The sequence below is a fragment of the Taeniopygia guttata genome, chromosome 2 (assembly GCF_048771995.1).
Source record: "Taeniopygia guttata chromosome 2, bTaeGut7.mat, whole genome shotgun sequence".
Lineage (NCBI taxonomy): Eukaryota > Metazoa > Chordata > Aves > Passeriformes > Estrildidae > Taeniopygia > Taeniopygia guttata.
Genome location: NC_133026.1, coordinates 104514813 through 104522664, shown reverse-complemented (window position 1 = coordinate 104522664; position 7852 = coordinate 104514813).

The window sequence follows — 7852 nt, the reverse complement described above, 5'->3', positions numbered from 1 at the left end:
AAGGATGTGCCACTGAGAGTGGACACAAAGGAATGCAGCATTTGCAGGCCACCAGAAAGTTTGGCAGAACTCCCAAGATAAGGATGGAAGTAACAAAGCCAACTCTGCAACAGTGCTGGAATCGGCTGGGGCTGAGTAAAAGGTAATTCTGACAGGGAGATTGCGACCTCCGACCCATGGGCTCAGGAGAAGGCCTGGCCATAGCGTCTAATTAGAGTGAGTATGAGGGAATTACTTAACTAACAGAAGATCGAATACAAATTAATAAGAGAACTATGTAACTTGTAGCCAGTGAACATTAATGCCTTTGTTTGCTGAAATGTATAAATAGGGAAACATGTTGGTAGTCAGCGTGCTGGCTTTGTGGATTTGCTACTCAGCAGTCCTCTCTGCACAGGACTGTAAATAAATAAAATACCTCGGCTCAGCTTGTGGATTGGCTTCTTGAATATCAGGTGAAAGAACCTATTTTGAACAACAGCCTGAGCCTCCTTTTTCCAGGCTAAGGAACCCCAGCTTCCTCAGCCTCTCCTCATCAGACTTGTGCCCAGACCTTTCAGATTTCACTATTACCAAAGTTGAAATGACTCTACAGATGTAGCTGTTGGTTATATTTTTTTTCCTGATAAAAAACCCTAGACCACAGTCTGCCACTATTTTCACTGAAGTAAAAATGATTAGGGACTTAATATCATCAGTAAAATCACCTCAGTGCTGACAATTTACAGGTTGAGCAATATCCTACAGATACCTCCTGGGCAACAGAAATATTTCCAGCAGAAATTACATTTATCATGATCATAGAATTGTCTGTGGTAGAAGGGACCTTGGTGTCTGGCCAAAAGCTCAGGTAATGCCAAACTCTTGTTCAAAGGTGAGAAAAAGCTCAAACATCGTCCATATGGGAAGAGGCGAGTAATATTAAAATGAAGTGTATTGTCATTATTAAGTGCAAATATTTAAAGTAACGCATGAAAGGATAGATGGGAATATATGGGGCATGATTTATGGCGTGGTGTGGCTGTAGTTAGCTTTTGTACCGGGAGAGGGAAGTGTTTGCCCAGAAAAGGAAGATGCAGCGGGAGGGGCAGCCTGACCCGCGCTTGGCTGGCTGGTTCCAGGCGCTGCTCCGCTAATGGGGAGGTGGAGGCACCCTGCCAGCCCAGAGTTTGTCACCTCATCTATAACTGAAATCATTGTTTGACACTGCCTAAGAAACGTGGGCTATGCCAGAGGATGCCAATTCATCTTAAACCATGGGGGAAGAGGCTTCATGACATTGAAAATAAGGCTCCACATGATCTGTCTTTTTTGAATGAGTCACCTGCGTGTGCTTTGAGACGTGCTGAATGTTGTTCATTCAGGCTTGGGAGAAAGTTTACTTCCCCCTCCACTATTTCTCATCTCTTACTTTAATAAATTAAATCATATTATCAGCTGAATAAATGGCCATTCTAAATTAACAATTTGAGATTATTCTAGCCCCCATCTCTTGCTGTAAGGAAGAGAACCAAAGAAGAACTCTATGAATTGGTTATAAAAAAAGCTTTACACTTTAAAAAGGTGATAGAAAGTGAAAGTAAGGAGATACTGCTAAAGAAAATGGAGTCCTTTTTGACTAGAAATATTCCTTAAGCCAAGACTAATGTTTTAGATGAACGGAGAGAACTGCCAACATACTGAAAAAAGCAGTGCAGTATATTTGTTAATGAGTACAACATGAGGAGTTTTTTTCCTTGGGGTAGGAACAGATAAAGAGAAAGAACAATGTGATTTAATAGTGATTTATAGCCGCCTCTTGTTCTGTACCGAATTTTTCCTGTTTGGAACGGTGTTTGTTACTTTCTCGCGGAGAGGTGGGGATGAGCGCTGGGCTGTTAGAGCTCCTGTTGCGTTGTGGACAGATGAGGCTGCAGTGCCTGAAGAAGTTCTCGCCCCAGCAGCTGCTGTGCACCCCTGGCACAGACCTGCCCTGCAACAGCAATGTCAGCAGCGTGGCACTTCTGCTTGCCACGTGGTGGTATCACCGTGCAACCTCTGACAACATCGCTTAGAGCCATCCTCAGCACCTCCTTAACAGAAGTGCCAAACTGTGCTTTGGGCTGGCAGACAAAATCTGATTTTGGGGGTCAGAAACTCAGCCAGAGGAGTAGTGCTGCATACCCGTGAATTAAAATGCTGCAGTTATCCTGGATATAAAGAGCAGTCAGTGATCTTGTTAATGTAGCTAATTATAAATTAGATATGTTAGTATGTTAGAAAAAGCTGTGTCTTCTGGTATGTGCTAGGTGGAAAGCTAGCACAACTAAGGGGGGAAAAAGACGTAAATATTGCTTTCTATAATAGTATTATACGCCAAATAATTTTTCAGCCCAGATTTAAAGCTATCACCAGTTGAAAGCTCAGATAGATGAAAGCAATCAACAGCAACAGTATCTCAGGACACCTGTGTACTCAGAGGTCAGTTGCTAGAACAGATGTTCTATCATCTTATGTCAAGAGGCTGTGTAGATGGAATTACAAAAAACTTCACCCAGATGCTGTCTTTTGGAGTAAAACCCCGTTCCAAGACCAATCTTTCAATTTTAATTTCTGTTACCATTTCTGCAGAAGGGCATGTCTGGAGACCTCGAAGCCTCCCATCTCTGATAGCCCGAGGGCTTAGTGCTTTGTTCTCCCTTCTTAGTTTCCAGCCCTCATGCTGAAGTGCTTTTCTTCTCAACCCATTTCCTTCCCCACCACCTTGCACACCCTTCAGTGCAGAACTACAAGGTGGATAAATTGCCTTAGGAGCCTGGTTTAACTAGCTTACCTGTTATTTCCACACCAGTCATGGGAAGTTGCACAAGGCAGTTTTATCTTTTAAACATTGATGAATACAAGGTGTCCTACCTTAGGCACTTAATTTTCAGGTGGCGTCCTGCCAGTCACTGTAGCTTGTTACTGACTGTGATGTACAATTAATAATGTGTGGACTGACGAAGGAGAAGCAAGATGAACACAAAGCACAGCCCTTCAGGAAAACTTAAATAACATTTTTATAAAGTGAATAATAGAGAATCTTTCTGCATTTTATTAGTATATTACACTTTTCACCAAAATATGTATACAACTTTTATGTTTGTCAAATCTCATTATGATGTTCTTGTCCATTTAATACTTTCAGGGTTTCCTCTTGATTTATTGAATAAGCTGCTGGGGAATATATACCATATGATCCCATTCTCTCATACCAGTTACAACAGAATTGTTTTACTGATATATTTTGTATTTTGGTGGCATTTTTAAAAATAATTTGGCAAGAGTACCTAGGAAGGGTTCATTTACCTGGATTCACCTAGAAGACTTATATGCTTCACATATGAATCTGAGAATGACAGATTTTTCTACTCTTCATCTTTATCTGGGATATGGGACTTGCTGGCATAGATCTCCTGGAATACTACCGGGTATTATACTTCATTTATATCAATTTATATCTGCAGATAGGTGGAAATATGGTCATAAACATCAGTGATTGTCAAATGGCCCACTAAGGACTTAAATTACCAAGACCAGAGATTTTACCTTAGAGTCAAAAACTTGCAAAAGTTATATGTTTAGCATATATTGTTTGTTTTGTCCCAATGTAGAGAATGTGAGGATTTTTTGCCATAAGAATTTACTAAAATTCATATCTGTGTGCTACTAATACTATGGAAATCTTTTTTTCAGAAGCAAGGTGTCACAATCTGGCTGCTATTCACAAAAACCATGCTATCAACAGCTCTTCCCTTCACGTAGCAATATTTTTTTGGATTCTAACGTAACAATACTACTGTGATTTCAGCAGAGAACTTGAATTAGTTGGACATTTTTTTTAGCAAGAATTTCCTTACAATGTGTCTCTCATTTTGAGCATACGCTGACATGGAACCCCTTTAATTTAATTCATGAGTGCATTATAATGTCTAACTTAGTTATTAAAGAATGCAGGAAGGCATCTTCTGGACCAGATAACTGTGCTTCTATACCACAAGTGCCTGGGGTTACTTTCACATCTGCCAGTGGTATGAATTCTGAATGAATTCTGGTATAAATGTTGTTGTTTTGTGATTATGCTACTGAAAAATGATATCATTTTTGCAAATTCAGTTCCTGTGGATTGGACTACTGAAGCTCATTCTTTCCTCCTTGCCATTTTATTTTTGACCTTCCTTGTCAATATTCAGGAAAAATATAGCTCTGCCCCAAAGAACTTCTAGTTCAAGCAGATACATAAAAATCCATACAAAAGCCAGTGGAAGAAGAAGGCAGCTAATTCTGATCATAAACTTTTAAAAATGAGCTTTTCTTTGACTATAAATTTGAAATGAGAGAGCAAAGATACCTAGCAATCCAGGACTGGGGCAATAAGGAAGAAGTCAAGCAAGTTATAATAAGAAGACAAGAGAAGATATAGGATATTATCTCAGAAGGATATAGGTGAATAGAAGGAGTGTGGTGACCCACCCTTAAGGGAAGGGAAGTGGGGGTAAGGAATAAGAAGGGGTCAGAGTTATGAGTGCTGGAGGGTGAGCTTGGGCTCAGTGGAGAGGGAGAGAAGGAGTCATTGGAAGAATAAAAGAAGCTAAAGCAGAGAGAGCCCATTTTAACTCAAATGTTCAGCCTGCTTTGGAAGAAATCCACTATGCTACAAATGTTTTAATTTGGGTGCCCAATAGTTCTCTGTGTGGAGCTTGGTTAATGAGGAAATGGTCCCCACCAGTGTTTAGTTCAGTCCGAATAACCTCTGACATGCATAGGCAAGAGGAAAAGAAGGAATCAATTCTTGTATTTCAAGCTACAGAGATGCAATCAGAAAAAGCCCTGCTGAAGCTGTGTAGCAGGAATTCATAAAAAAATTAACCCAAACAAGGTGAACTATCTGTGTGAAGTTTTTATATCAGAAGTTGTTGCACTGTTCATTGCTGTATATGTACTTCAGCACAGGCATAATTTACAAGAGGGGATCCTCTAGAACAGTAGCTGCGTGATCACTATATGCTGTTCTCACATGTTGGTTCTCCTTAACAAAGAGTGAAGAAAGAATGGGAAAATATTTTTAAAATTGTAGTGAAATTCAGTGTAGTATCTTAAAATATGTAAGGCCTACAGCTAACAATTTTATTAAGATACTTGAAAAAAAACCCAAAAAGCACAGGGAGGACCAGCAGCAAACTGTACATGTCACATCTCTGAGCTCACTTTATGACTATGTTCCTTTCTACTAAATCTGTGTTTGGATTTTGTTTTGGGTTGGGTTTTTTTTCAAAACCCACAATTTCTCCATACCCAAATGGAAGTTTGTAAAGTACATTGCTCTTTGGGGACCTGTGTTTCACCTCAGCCTCCTGGTCTCTAAACGTCATTTTAGATTGTCCGTACATGGGGGTTTTGTGTCCCCCTATCACATGGATTGTGGCTGGAAACTGCCAGCTTAAAGCAACTGACATTCTCTAAGAGCCATCTGAAGACAAAGTGAAAAAATCCAGCCGTGTCCATGTGTAAATTCTAACTAAGGCATGTGTCATTGATAAACTTTGCTATTGGGGCTCTCTGTTATACTTTATTTATATCAACTTAAGGCCTGAAAGAATGTCGCTTTGGCTGCCTTTCAAAACCTGAGAACTGAGCATATGTGGATTCATTGAAAGGGAAATTAATCACTCTTATTGCTTTAGAGAAACCAATCACTTTAAAATCCCTGCAATATCAATATGCCTCCCCATGATATAAATGCCCCAGAGGTTTTCTTGTTTTGAACATTTCCTTAGTGCAACTATCTAACTACTAAAACACAGTTCATCTACTGAAGTATGGAAGGGCATTTGGTAGTATAGCTTATTCAATCAAAACGTCTGAACAGACTTGGAATCAGTAGAGTGTTTACATTTTTGTCAGTTATCTCCAAGTGCTCGCTGCTATTAGAAGCTGTCTTTTTCCAGGCAGCCTTGCTTGTCATACAGTACTGGAGAAAACTCATGAAGAGATCCTTTAATATTGCAATTTGTAGCAAACCTAAAGCTGAGCAAAATAAGCTCACATGCATATTCATCCATACCTTCGCCAGGGTGAGCTATTTCTCTAGGTGGAAGAAGATAGTGCAGGTCCAGACGATCAAGTTTTATTGCCATGGTGCAACCCGCTATGGTGATGCAACCAAACTCCTTTCCAACGGCTCCTCATATCCTGTGTGACCATAAATTGTGGTAAACAGGTTGCTGAGACCGTCATGGAAAGTCCTCTCTAGTCTTCCAGCAGGAGAATCAACCTACGTGACAGCAAACAAAAAAAGACAGCACTAATACCCATGTTGGCAGAATGGTATTGGTTGATAGCAGAGCCCTCTTAGGCTCTGAGACTGCTCAGAAGATGTCCCTAGTCATCACTGGGCAGAATGGTAAGGCTGTTTTTTTCTTGGGTCCCTCCTAGATGAAGAGCCTTGAATCTAAGCTCTGGAATTAATCACTCCTACAAAAGATGTAGGAATGGCAGGCTCCGATTCATTGAGACGAAAGGCAAGGGGTAGAGGACCTACTAACTTGTGCTCAATTTTAGATCTCATAAATAGCTCTGTTCCTTCAATAAGGCTGAGATCCCCATGATGGGTGGAGCTAAGTGAGGGTTCCAGCCTTCATAAACGCATCTTCTGACAAAATCAAGGGGTGTTTCGGGATTTAGGTGAGAAAGTGATACTGCGGTGGTCTGTTGCCCTTACAGAGAGCCTAGAACAAGTATGCTTATCTCTTAGGCACTCATTTAAGTACCATAAATTAGATGAATGGATCTCGGTGACAGAAGTTAATGATCTCCCCTACTTGTGCTATGTTGTTGCAAGTGGAGCAGACCAGCATACTGGCAGGATGCTTGCACACACCCACTCTTAAGCAGGCTCCAGCCTAGGAGTAATAGCTAAACTGACTTGCTCAAGGTAATCTCAGATCTGTTGCTTTTCCAGATGACTGCTGACCTTAGATGCTTCTTAAAAAACTGAAGAAAAATTTGATCAACCTTCTCGCTTTTTCTGGGACTTGATTATGATCCTGAGACAGAGAACTATGAAACCTGATTGCAAACTGCATGTATCAAGAGATACATCTAACGCTGTAAGTCTTGCAATGTCACTGTGATTCCTCTCCTTAGTTAGCTGGTTCCTCAGACTCTCACAAGTCTGGATTCTTTGCATATTCACAATCATTACATTAACAATTTTCTTACAACATTTGGTATTGAATTCTTCATAATGAGAATTAAATTCTCTAACTGTTCGAATAGTTTGGCATAGTTGCTGGCCACTGGCTTTTTTATTGTTGAGGAATTTCACAATTATGTAATTAAAACAAGAGTGTTTGTATTGCAGCATAAGAAACTGAGCCCCTGAGCTATGGTTTTGGATTTTAAACCAGTTGTTGGAGCTTATGCTTGGAGATGTGACAGCAACAGATTCGTAAAAACAATTCAGGATCAAGGGTTCACTAGATCATTGTTAATAATACAGTCTGCTAGCATATATTTGAAGGATGGAGGTAGCTCCAAAGAAAAATTCCTAGACAAGTTCCTGTGCTTTGCTGAACCTTGGGATCTGGGCAAACAGCTGAAGGAGAGCTTTCGTTACCATACAAGAAAGTTCCCCTGGCTTTTGGGGAAGAAATTGAAGGGAAAGGACACACTGGAATTAGTTTCACTTTCTTTACTTTCCCTTGACTCTAAGTGCCAGTTTAAGTGACATTGTGGTACGTTTTCTCCTTGTTTTTATGTTGCTTTGCACTCCTTCAGAGCATGTGGGAGAAAAAAAAAAAAGGAACTCATTGCATGTAGAAATATGTGCAAA